The following is a 16575-nucleotide window of genomic DNA, read 5'->3' as shown; positions in this document are numbered from 1 at the left end:
CTGTGCTTCAAAACAAACTGTGACATCACTGTGCTTCATAACAAACTGACATCACTGCGCTTCATAATAAACTGACATCACTGCGCTTCATAATAAACTGTGACATCACTGTGCTTCATAATAAACTGACATCACTGTGCTTCATAATAAACTGACATCACTGTGCTACATAATAAACTGTGACATCACTGCGCTTCATAATAAACTGTGACATCACTGCGCTTCATAATAAACTGTGACATCACTGCGCTACATAATAAACTGTGACATCACTGAGCTTCATAATAAACTGACATCACTGTGCTTCATAATAAACTGACATCACTGTGCTTTATAATAAACTGACATCACTGAGCTTCATAATAAACGGTGACATCACTGTGCTTCATAATAAACTGTGACATCACTGCGCTTCATAATAAACTGTGACATCACTGCTTCATAACAAACTGTGACATCACTGCGCTTCATAATAAACTGTGACATCACTGCGCTTCATAATAAACTGTGACATCACTGCTTCATAACAAACTGTGACATCACTGTGCTTCATAATAAACTGTGACATCACTGTGCTTCATAATAAACTGTGACATCACTGTGCTTCATAATAAACTGTGACATCACTGTGCTTCATAATAAACTGTGACATCACTGTGCTTCATAATAAACTGTGACATCACTGTGCTTCATAATAAACTGTGACATCACTGTGCTTCATAATAAACTGACATCACTGTGCTTCATAATAAACTGACATAACTGTGCTTCATAATAAACTGTGACATCACTGCGCTTCATAATAAACTGTGACATCACTGCGCTTCATAATAAACTGTGACATCACTGTGCTTCATAATAAACTGTGACATCACTGCGCTTCATAATAAACTGTGACATCACTGCGCTTCATAATAAACTATGACATCACTGTGCTTCATAATAAACTGTGACATCACTGTGCTTTAAAACAAACTGTGACATCACTGTGCTTCATAACAAACTGTGACATCACTGTGCTTCATAACAAACTGTGACATCACTGCGCTTCATAATAAACTGACATCACTGTGCTTCATAATAAACTGTGACATCACTGTGCTTCATAATAAACTGACATCACTGTGCTTCATAATAAACTGACATCACTGTGCTACATAATAAACTGTGACATCACTGCGCTTCATAATAAACTGTGACATCACTGTGCTTCATAATAAACTGTGACATCACTGGGCTTCATAATAAACTGTGACATCACTGTGCTACATAATAAACTGTGACATCACTGAGCTTCATAATAAACTGACATCACTGTGCTTCATAATAAACTGACATCACTGTGCTTCATAATAAACTGTGACATCACTGTGCTTCATAATAAACTGTGACATCACTGTGCTTCATAATAAACTGTGACATCACTGCTTCATAATAAACTGTGACATCACTGTGCTTCATAATAAACTGTGACATCACTGTGCTTCATAATAAACTGCGACATCACTGTGCTTCATAATAAACTGTGACATCACTGTGCTTCATAATAAACTGTGACATCACTGTGCTTCATAATAAACTGTGACATCACTGTGCTTCATAATAAACTGTGACATCACTGTGCTTCATAATAAACTGTGACATCACTGCGCTTCATAATAAACTGTGACATCACTGCGCTTCATAATAAACTGACATCACTGCGCTTCATAATAAACTGTGACATCACTGTGCTTCATAATAAACTGACATCACTGCGCTTCATAATAAACTGTGACATCACTGCGCTTCATAATAAACTGTGACATCACTGTGCTTCATAATAAACTGTGACATCACTGCGCTTCATAATAAACTGTGACGTCACTGCGCTTCATAATAAACTGTGACATCACTGTGCTTCATAATAAACTGTGACATCACTGTGCTTCATAATAAACTGTGACATCACTGTGCTTCATAATAAACTGACATCACTGCTTCATAATAAACTGACATCACTGTGCTTCATAATAAACTGTGACATCACTGTGCTTCATAATAAACTGACATCACTGTGCTTCATAATAAACTGTGACATCACTGTGCTTCATAATAAACTGTGACATCACTGTGCTTCATAATAAACTGTGACATCACTGTGCTTCATAATAAACTGTGACATCACTGCGCTTCATAATAAACTGTGACATCACTGCGCTTCATAATAAACTGTGACATCACTGTGCTTCATAATAAACTGTGACATCACTGAGCTTCATAATAAACTGTGACATCACTGCGCTTCATAATAAACTGTGACATCACTGTGCTTCATAATAAACTGTGACATCACTGGGCTTCATAATAAACTGTGACATCACTGTGCTTCATAATAAACTGTGACATCACTGTGCTTCATCCTGTAATTTGATGTCACTGTGTATAACAACCCTGTAGTGACATCACAGTTTATTATTCTTGAACGCTGACTTCACTGTGTATATTTTTCCGGTACAATGACATCACTGTATAGTTACCCTCTACTGTGACAACACTGCGTTTATTAACCCTGTAGTGGCAAAACTGTTTATTGTCCCTGTACAGAGACATTACTGTTTATATTAACTCTGAACTGTGATGTCACTGTATATATTAACTCTGAACTGTGATGTCACTGTTTATATTAACTCTGAACTGTGATGTCACTGTGCATATTTACCCTGTATTGTCACTCGCAGTGCAAGGTAAATATGTACAGTGGCATTAGGGTATACAGGCTTAATATATACAGTGATGTCACAGTACAGTGTAAGTATCAATAGTGATGTTGCAGTATAGAGATAACACACAGTGATGTTATAGTTCAGAGATAATATACACAGTAATGTCACAGTACAGGGATAATATACACAGTGATGTCACAGTACAGGGATAATATACACAGTGATGTCACAGTACAGGGATAATATACACAGTGATGTCACAGTACAGGGATAATACACAGTGATGTCACAGTACATGGATAATACACAGTGATGTCACAGTACAGGGATAATACACAGTGATGTCACAGTACATGGATAATACACAGTGATGTCACAGTACAGGGATAATATACACAGTGATGTCACAGTACAGGGATAATACACAGTGATGTCACAGTACAGGGATAATACACAGTGATGTCACAGTACAGGGATAATACACAGTGATGTCACAGTACAGGGATAATACACAGTGATGTCACAGTACAGGGATAATACACAGTGATGTCACAGTACAGGGATAATACACACAGTGATGTCACAGTACAGAGATAGTATACAGTGATGTCACAATACAGGGATAATACACAGTGATGTCACAGTACAGGGATAATATACACAGTGATGTCACAGTACAGGGATAATACACAGTGATGTCACAGTACAGGGATAATATACACAGTGATGTCACAGTACAGGGATAAGACACAGTGATGTCACGGTACAAGGATAATACACACAGTGATGTCACAGTACAGGGATAAGACACAGTGATGTCACAGTACAGGGATAATACACAGTGATGTCACAGTACAGGGATAATACACAGTGATGTCACAGTACAGGGATAATACACACAGTGATGTCACAGTACAGGGATAAGACACAGTGATGTCACAGTACAGGGATAATACACAGTGATGTCACAGTACAGGGATAATACACACAGTGATGTCACAGTACAGGGATAATACACACAGTGATGTCACAGTACAGGGATAATACACACAGTGATGTCACAGTACAGGGATAATACACACAGTGATGTCACAGTACAGGGATATTACACACAGTGATGTCACAGTACAGGGATAATATACAGAGATGTCACAGTACAGGGATAATACACACAGTGATGTCACAGTACAGGGATAATACACACAGTGATGTCACAGTACAGGGATATTACACACAGTGATGTCACAGTACAGGGATAATACACAGTGATGTCACAGTACAGGGATAATACACAGTGATGTCACAGTACAGGGATAATACACACTGGGATGTGTACAGCTGGTATCTACCACTATAAGGCCAGTGTATGTGGGAGTATTGGTATTTGTAAAATGTATACAATTGGTATTAGTCGGTCATTAGTCAGTCACAATGGTAGTCGTGGTCATGGTGTGGCAGTATTATTTGTTTCTTGCTAGTAACGCACACAACTAACAGTAAGCACCTTTTGTCTGGAGGTGCTGACCATTTTTTTTTTTTTTGTACTGGTATTATCAGTAATATTGGTGTCAGTAACAGTATGACCATAATATGTATGATGACAATATTTTCTCCCTGTATGCTGATATTATTGGTATTATTTGTCTCAGTATACAGGATTTGGTCAGTTACAGTATGATGGTAATATGTATGGTGATAATATTCCTCCTTGTATACTGATATTATTTGTAATATTAGTCTCAGTATACAGGATTTGGTCAGTTACAGTATGATGGTAATATGTATGGTGATAATATTCCTCCTTGTATACTGATATTATTTGTAATATTAGTCTCAGTATACAGGATTTGGTCAGTTACAGTATGATGGTAATATGTATGGTGATAATATTCCTCCTTGTATACTGATATTATTTGTAATATTAGTCTCAGTATACAGGTCACTGTTCGCACTAGCGTCTAGCTCACCGATGCGGCATGGAGCCGCTTTGCCTGCACACCCTGGAATTAAAGCATGAAGTCTTGCAAAAGATTGGTGAGCTGCCTGTAATTTTTCTACATCGTTGCGATTGGATGAACTGTCTTTACCTATATTACATGAGCACCACCATATTACAAGCCTGTGCTGTCTGATACTTTAGAGTCCGGATTATAGGACCAACGTATTTTTAGTGAACCACACAATACAGGTAGTGCCGGCACGCTTCTATCTACACATATATTACTTATGTTAATGTTTGACAGGGAACTGGCCAAAAAATAAGTGACATCACTTCTTCTCCACGTAGACACCTGCTGAAGCTGCCTTTGAAGTCAATGAGATCTTCATGGTCCCCCGATGCTGCCCTTGGCTTGGATATAATTTGCACGTGCAATGTATAAATGTGGTGTTGTTATAATTGCCCCCCCTACTTTTGTCCTGGCCCCCAGTGTGCCCCCCCCCCCCCCAAAATTTGAAAGCTGGAGACGCCACTGGGTCTTCTCTCTTTAGAGGCCACCCACCACCCCACATAACAGCCCCCCACATGCAGGGCCGGATTAACATAGGGGCGGATGGAGCTGCCGCTCCAGGCCCCTACATGAAAATAGGCCCAGTGGCCTGCACAGACGGCCCGCATAGGCCGCCCGGCACCCATGATAAATATGATAACAGAAAAAGAGGGCCGGCCCTGCTTCTTACTTACGGCCCTGGGTCACTGCAGGCCGCTGCAGCACTGTTTTCTTTTTATAAATAGTTAGCCTCCGGCCCTTTAAGGTGAGTGCAGGGGCCGTGGCCGCAATGCATCTCTGGGAAGAGAGCAGAGGGACGCTCCTCCCCCTCCCCCCACACTCCTCTGTGTGCAGGCTGCAGCCCTATTGGAGCAGGCAGGTTCTTTGCTTCCTGCTCCATTGCTGACTACATCACCCGCCTGCGCTGAAGGGGAACAGGAAGACTTCCCCTGCCCACCGCTGCGGCCCCCTATACAACAGGTAATTTTCTGGGAGGAAAAGGTTGAGGGGCAAATTGCTGTTTGGGGGGTCAGTGGGAGTTAAATGGGCAATTTCTTAATGTTTCCAGACCAGGGTGCCTCCAGCAGTTTTAAAAATACAACTCCCAGCATGCCTTTGGCTGTCCAGACATGCTGGGAGTTGTAGTTTTGCAACACTTTATCTATCTATCTCCTATCTATCTATCTATCTATCTCATATCTATCTAATTTCTATCTTATATCTCAGTGTTTGCTGACCATGGTGCCTCCAGCTGTTGCAAAACTATAACTCCCAGTATGCGTTTGGCTTTCCAGGCATGCTGAAAGTTATAGTTTAGCAACAGCTGGAGGGAAACACTGATCTATCTATGTATCTAATATCTATATTATATCTGTGTTTCCAATATACCATTGTACCCAGTATACCAGTGTACCCAGTGATACAGTGTACCCAATATACCAGTGTACCCAATATACCAGTGTACCCAGTGATAGTGTTCCCAATATACCATTGTACCCAGTATACCAGTGTACCCAGTGATACAGTGTACCCAATATACCAGTGTACCCAATATACCAGTGTACCCAATATACCAGTGTAGCCAGTGATACAGTGTACCCAATATACCAGTGTACCCAGTGATAGTGTTCCCAATATACCAGTATACCCAATATACCAGTGTACCCAATATACCAGTGTACCCAGTGATAGTGTTCCCAATATACCAGTATACCCAATATACCAGTGTACCCAATATACCAGTGTACCCAGTGATACAGCGTTCCCAATATACCAGTGTACCCAATATACCAGTGTACCCAGTGATACAGTGTTCCCAATATACCAGTGTACCCAATATACCAGTGTACCCAATGATACAGTGTACCCAATATACCAGTGTACTCAGTGATATAGTGTACCCAATATACCAGTGTACCCAATATACCAGTGTACCCAATATACCAGTGTACCCAGTGATAGTGTTCCCAATATACCAGTGTACCCAATATACCAGTGTACCCAGTGATACAGTGTACCCAATATACCAATGTACCCAATATACCAGTGTACCCAGTGATAGTGTTCCCAATATACCATTATACCCAATATAACAGTGTACCCAATATACCAGTGTACCCAATATACCAGTGTACCCAATATACCAGTGTACCCAGTGATAGTGTTCCCAATATACCAGTGTACCCAATATACCAGTGTACCCAGTGATAGTGTTCCCAATATACCAGTGTACCCAATATACCAATGTACCCAATATACCAGTGTACCCAGTGATAGTGTTCCCAATATACCAGTATACCCAATATACCAGTGTACCCAGTGATAGTGTTCCCAATATACCAGTGTACCCAATATACCAGTGTACCCAATATACCAGTGTACTCAGTGATATAGTGTACCCAATATACCAATGTACCCAATATACCAGTGTACCCAGTGATAGTGTTCCCAATATACCAGTGTACCCAATATACCAATGTACCCAATATACCAGTGTACCCAGTGATAGTGTTCCCAATATACCAGTATACCCAATATACCAGTGTACCCAGTGATAGTGTTCCCAATATACCAGTGTACCCAATATACCAGTGTACCCAATATACCAGTGTACCCAGTGATACAGTGTACCCAATATACCAGTGTACCCAATATACCAGTGTACCCAGTGATACAGTGTACCCAATATACCAGTGTACCCAATATACCAGTGTACCCAGTGATAGTGTTCCCAATATACCAGTGTACCCAATATACCAGTGTACCCAGTGATACAGTGTACCCAATATACCAGTGTACTCAATATACCAACAGGGGTGTGGAAATATAAAAAAAAACTACTTGTCCAAGGGACTAAAGCGGAACACAATCTACTTGTCCCTCAAGAAAATCCACTTGTCCTGGTAGATAAAATAATTTTCACCAAAATAGTCTGATCCCCCCCACTAGACCACCAGGGATGGATATAAGATCCTTTAGACACTGCTGACAGCGGTGATCTAATGGGTTAATAGGTGATGGCAGTATGTCAGGATATTAGCGGGGGGAGAGCTGTAGATCCTCTTACACCCCAGACAAGACCAGAAAAGTCTACATGTTACTTTTTGATCCTTATAAAAAATGTCTAATATGAAGTGACCAAAAATGAGCAATTCTGGACAATTTTTTTACATTTACACCGTTCCCCGTACGGTTTAATTAACATTATATTTTAATAGTCTGGACATTTCCACACGCAGCGATACCACTTATGTTTATTTTTGTACATTATTTTTATTTAAAGAAAATTGGAAACTTTTATTAGGAAAGGGGCTTATTCACATATATTCGCACTTTTTAAAATATTTTAATCACTTTTTTTCAGTTTTTATGTTACTGGGGGGGGGGGGGGGGGGGGTTCTGCTTCTCCAGTTTATATGGTGCATTTTGTGTCAGAAAATGCTGGAAGTTGCATTTAGTTACTAGATAACTACAACTCCCAGCATGCCCTGATGCAGCCTATGGTTCTGTGGGTGTTGCAGCAGGTTGCACTGTATAGTAGGACAGTTAAGGTTATTGTGTAACATGCTGGGAGTTGTAGTTTTGGTTTGTGTCAGCTGCAGAGCCATAGTCTGTGTCAAGGAATACTGGGAATTACAGTTAGTAACTACAACACCCAGCATGCCCTGATACAGCCTATAGCTCTGCAGCTGACCCGAACAAAAACTACAACTCCCAGCATGTTACACTTTATAGTTGTACAGTTTAGGTTATGGTCCAACATGCTGGGAGTTGTAGTTTTGGTTCAGGCGTGTTTGTCTGCATCCGTGGGGCTCTTGGTTGGCCGGTGAGTATGAAGGGGGGATTCTGGGGGTGCAATTTAGTGCGGGGGCCACTAAAAATAAATAAAATGAGATGGTACAACTGCCCTAATGCCCGACGTGACAGTCCGCTCCTATACAAAACATTCATACATACACATCATACATGCACCAGCCACTGCCCCCATATCATACATACACCAGCCACTGCCCCCATATCATACATACACCCCCCCCCCCCACATCATACATTACATACACACATACACTCACACCATACATATACTCCATACATATACACATATCATACATACACCAGCCACTGCCCCCATATCATACATACACCCCCCCCGCCACTGCCCCCCCCACATCATACATTACATACACACATACACTCACACCATACATATACTCCATACATATACACACATCATACATGCACCAGCCACTGCCCCCATATCATACATCACATACACAGACATCACACTTAGACATTATAAACACATCATACATTACATACACATCACACACAGACATTATACACACATCATACATTACATACACATCACACATAGACATCATACACACATCATACATTACATACACATCACACTTAGACATTGTACACACATTATACATTACATACACATCACACATAGACATCATACACACATTATACATTACATACACATCACACATAGACATCATACACACAGTATACATTACATACACATCACACATAGACATTATACACACAGTATACATTACATACACATCACACTTAGACATTATACACACATCATACATTACATACACATCACACAGACATCATACACACATTATACATTACATACACATCACACACAGACATCATACACACATCATACATTACATACACATCACACATAGACATTATACACACATCATACATTACATACACATCACACAGACATCATACACACATACATTACATACACATCACACACAGACATCATACACACATCATACATTACATACACATCACACATAGACATCATACACACATACACTCACACCATACATATACACCATACATATGCACACATCATACATACACCTGCCGCTGCCCCCCACATCATACATCACATACATACACATCACACTTAGACATTATACACACATCATACATTACATACACATCACACAGACATCATACACACATTATACATTACATACACATCACACACAGACATCATACATTACATACACATCACACATAGACATCATACACACATTATACATTACATACACATCACACATAGACATCATACACACATTATACATTACGTACACATCACACATAGACATCATACACACATTATACATTACATACACATCACACATAGACATCATACACACATACACTCACACCATACATATACACCATACATATGCACACATCATACATACACCTGCCGCTGCCCCCCCACATCATACATCACATACACAGACATCACACTTAGACATTATACACACATCATACATTACATACACATCACACACAGACATCATACACACATTATACATTACATACACATCACACATAGACATTATACACACATCATACATTACATACACATCACACATAGACATCATACACACATTATACATTACATACACATCACACTTAGACATTATACACACATCATACATTACATACACATCACACATAGACATTATACACACATCATACATTACATACACATCACACATAGACATCATACACACATTATACATTACATACACATCACACATAGACATCATACACACAGTATACATTACATACACATCACACATAGACATCATACACACATTATACATTACATACACATCACACATAGACATCATACACACAGTATACATTACATACACATCACACATAGACATCATACACACAGTATACATTACATACACATCACACATAGACATCATACACACAGTATACATTACATACACATCACACATAGACATCATACACACATTATACATTACATACACATCACACATAGACATCATACACACATTACACATTACATACACATCACACATAGACATCATACACACATTATACATTACATACACATCACACATAGACATCATACACACATTATACATTACATACACATCACACATAGACATCATACACACATTATACATTACATACACATCACACATAGACATCATACACACATTATACATTACATACACATCACACATAGACATCATACACACATCATACATTACATACACATCACACATAGACATTATACTCACATTATACATTACATACACATCACACATAGACATCATACACACAGTATACATTACATACACATCACACATAGACATCATACACACAGTATACATTACATACACATCACACATAGACATCATACACACAGTATACATTACATACACATCACACATAGACATCATACACACATTATACATTACATACACATCACACACAGACATCATACACACATTATACATTACATACACATCACACATAGACATCATACACACATCATACATTACATACACATCACACATAGACATCATACACACATCATACATTACATACACATCACACATAGACATCATACACACATCATACATTACATACACATCACACATAGACATCATACACACATTATACATTACATACACATCACACAAAGACATCATACACACATTATACATTACATACACATCACACATAGACATCATACACACATCATACATTACATACACATCACACAAAGACATCATACACACATTATACATTACATACACATCACACATAGACATCATACACACATTATACATTACATACACATCACACATAGACATCATACACACATCATACATTACATACACATCACACATAGACATTATACACACATCATACATAGACATCATACACACAGTATACATTACATACACATCACACATAGACATTATACACACATCATACATTACATACACATCACACAGACATCATACACACATCATACATTACATACACATCACACACAGACATCATACACACATTATACATTACATACACATCACACATAGACATCATACACACATCATACATTACATACACATCACACATGGACATCATACACACAGTATACATTACATACACATCACACATAGACATCATACACACATCATACATTACATACACATCACACATAGACATCATACACACAGTATACATTACATACACATCACACATAGACATTATACACACATCATACATTACATACACATCACACATAGACATCATACACACATCATACATTACATACACATCACACATAGACATCATACACACATCATACATTACATACACATCACACATAGACATCATACACACATTATACATTACATACACATCACACAAAGACATCATACACACATTATACATTACATACACATCACACATAGACATCATACACACATCATACATTACATACACATCACACAAAGACATCATACACACATTATACATTACATACACATCACACATAGACATCATACACACATTATACATTACATACACATCACACATAGACATCATACACACATCATACATTACATACACATCACACATAGACATTATACACACATCATACATAGACATCATACACACAGTATACATTACATACACATCACACATAGACATTATACACACATCATACATTACATACACATCACACAGACATCATACACACATCATACATTACATACACATCACACACAGACATCATACACACATTATACATTACATACACATCACACATAGACATCATACACACATCATACATTACATACACATCACACATGGACATCATACACACAGTATACATTACATACACATCACACATAGACATCATACACACATCATACATTACATACACATCACACATAGACATCATACACACAGTATACATTACATACACATCACACATAGACATTATACACACATCATACATTACATACACATCACACATAGACATCATACACACATCATACATTACATACACATCACACATAGACATTATACACACATCATACATTACATACACATCACACATAGACATCATACACACAGTATACATTACATACACATCACACATAGACATCATACACACAGTATACATTACATACACATCACACATAGACATCATACACACAGTATACATTACATACACATCACACATAGACATTATACACACATTATACATTACATACACATCATACATAGACATCATACACACAGTATACATTACATACACATCACACATAGACATCATACACACATCATACATTACATACACATCACACATAGACATTATACACACATCATACATTACATACACATCACACATAGACATTATACACACATCATACATAGACATTATACACACATTATACATTACATACACATCATACATAGACATCATACACACAGTATACATTACATACACATCACACATAGACATCATACACACATCATACATTACATACACATCACACATAGACATTATACACACATCATACATAGACATTATACACACATTATACATTACATACACATCACACATAGACATCATACACACATTATACATTACATACACATCACACATAGACATTATACACACATCATACATTACATACACATCACACATAGACATCATACACACATTATACATTACATACACATCACACTTAGACATTATACACACATCATACATTACATACACATCACACATAGACATCATACACACATCATACATTACATACACATCACACATAGACATCATACACACAGTATACATTACATACACATCACACATAGACATCATACACACAGTATACATTACATACACATCACACACAGACATTATACACACATTATACATTACATACACATCACACATAGACATCATACACACATTATACATTACATACACATCACACATAGACATCATACACACAGTATACATTACATACACATCACACATAGACATCATACACACAGTATACATTACATACACATCACACATAGACATCATACACACAGTATACATTACATACACATCACACATAGACATCATACACACATCATACATTACATACACATCACACATAGACATCATACACACATCATACATTACATACACATCACACATAGACATCATACACACAGTATACATTACATACACATCACACATAGACATCATACACACATCATACATTACATACACATCACACATAGACATCATACACACATCATACATTACATACACATCACACATAGACATCATACACACATCATACATTACATACACATCACACATAGACATCATACACACATTATACATTACATACACATCACACATAGACATCATACACACATCATACATTACATACACATCACACATAGACATCATACACACATCATACATTACATACACATCACACATAGACATTATACACACATCATACATTACATACACATCACACATAGACATCATACACACAGTATACATTACATACACATCACACACAGACATTATACACACATTATACATTACATACACATCACACATAGACACCATACACACATCATACATTACATACACATCATACATAGACATCATACACACAGTATACATTACATACACATCACACATAGACATCATACACACATCATACATTACATACACATCACACATAGACATCATACACACATTATACATTACATACACATCACACATAGACATCATACACACAGTATACATTACATACACATCACACATAGACATCATACACACAGTATACATTACATACACATCACACATAGACATCATACACACATTATACATTACATACACATCACACATAGACATCATACACACATCATACATTACATACACATCACACATAGACATCATACACACAGTATACATTACATACACATCACACATAGACATTATACACACATCATACATTACATACACATCACACATAGACATCATACATTACATACACATCACACATAGACATCATACACACATTATACATTACATACACATCACACATAGACATCATACACACATTATACATTACATACACATCACACATAGACATCATACACACAGTATACATTACATACACATCACACATAGACATTATACACACATCATACATTACATACACATCACACATAGACATCATACACCCATCATACATAGACATCATACACACAGTATACATTACATACACATCACACATAGACATTATACACACATTATACATTACATACACATCACACATAGACATTATACACACATCATACATTACATACACATCACACATAGACATTATACACACATTATACATTACATACACATCACACATAGACATCATACACACAGTATACATTACATACACATCACACATAGACATCATACACACATTATACATTACATACACATCACACATAGACATCATACACACATTATACATTACATACACATCACACATAGACATCATACACACAGTATACATTACATACACATCACACATACACTCACACACCATACATATCCACCAGTGTTTCCCAACCAGGGGGCCTCCAGCTGTTGCAAAACTACACCCTGGTTGGTAAACACTGATATACACCATCCTCCCCCATCATCCATCACATACACATCACACATACACTCACACCATACATATACAAGCACCCTTCCTGCCGCCGCCTGCATTCTTGGTCTCCTCACCTGAGCCGCCATGAGTGGACATCAGAGCTGTAGTCCCGGCCGGTGTGAGGTGACATTTCCGTCCTCCCCCTCCCCTCCCCCGCTCTGTGTTTACCCCGTGCAAACAAGCAACCGCCCCGTGGTGGATTAGGTCCTGTCTAGACAGAGCAGGGGGAGGGGAGGGATAGAGCTGAGTGCGGGGGATGGAGCTGTGCACGGAGCTGTCTACATCCTCTCTCTCACCCTGCTGTGTCTTCTGAGCTCCGTCCATCCTCCGGGAGGGGAGATAAGGGGGCTCTGCAGTCAGCTGGAGGCCGCCACTGCCCCCTCCATATACTCTGAGCGCTGGTGTGAGGTGGAGACTTCCATCGGCTCCTGCACCTCACACCGACATTAAAGAAAAATAAGGGGGAAGTCTGTCTGTCCCTGCCCGATACAGGGCTAAATCTATAAACAATTCACCTGCCCGGTGCCCAAAACTACTTGTCCCGGGCGTCGGGCTATAGGATTTCCACATCCCTGTACCAGTGTACCCAATATACCAGTGTACCCAGTGATAGTGTTCCCAATATACCAGTATACCCAATATACCAGTGTACTCAGTGATACAGTGTACCCAATATACCAGTGTACCCAGTGATATAGTGTACCCAATATACCAGTGTACCCAGTGATATAGTGTACCCAATATACCAATGTACCCAATATACCAGTGTACTCAGTGATACAGTGTACCCAATATACCAGTGTACCCAGTGATATAGTGTACCCAATATACCAGTGTACCCAGTGATATAGTGTACCCAATATACCAATGTACCCAATATACCAGTGTACCCAGTGATAGTGTTCCCAATATACCAGTATACCCAATATACCAGTGTACCCAGTGATAGTGTTCCCAATATACCAGTATACCCAATATACCAGTGTACTCAGTGATACAGTGTACCCAATATACCAGTGTACCCAGTGATAGTGTTCCCAATATACCAGTATACCCAATATACCAGTGTACCCAGTGATATAGTGTACCCAATATACCAGTGTACCCAATATACCAGTGTACCCAGTGATAGTGTACCCAATATACCAGTATACCCAATATACCAGTGTACCCAGTGATATAGTGTACCCAATATACCAGTGTACTCAGTGATATAGTGTACCCAATATACCAGTGTATACAATATACCAGTGTACCCAATATACCAGTGTACCCAGTGATAGTGTTCCCAATATACCAGTATACCCAATATAC

Source organism: Hyla sarda, unplaced genomic scaffold (genome assembly GCF_029499605.1).
Source record: "Hyla sarda isolate aHylSar1 unplaced genomic scaffold, aHylSar1.hap1 scaffold_655, whole genome shotgun sequence".
Classification (NCBI taxonomy): Eukaryota; Metazoa; Chordata; class Amphibia; order Anura; family Hylidae; genus Hyla; species Hyla sarda.
Note: the sequence above shows the minus strand (reverse complement) of the source record.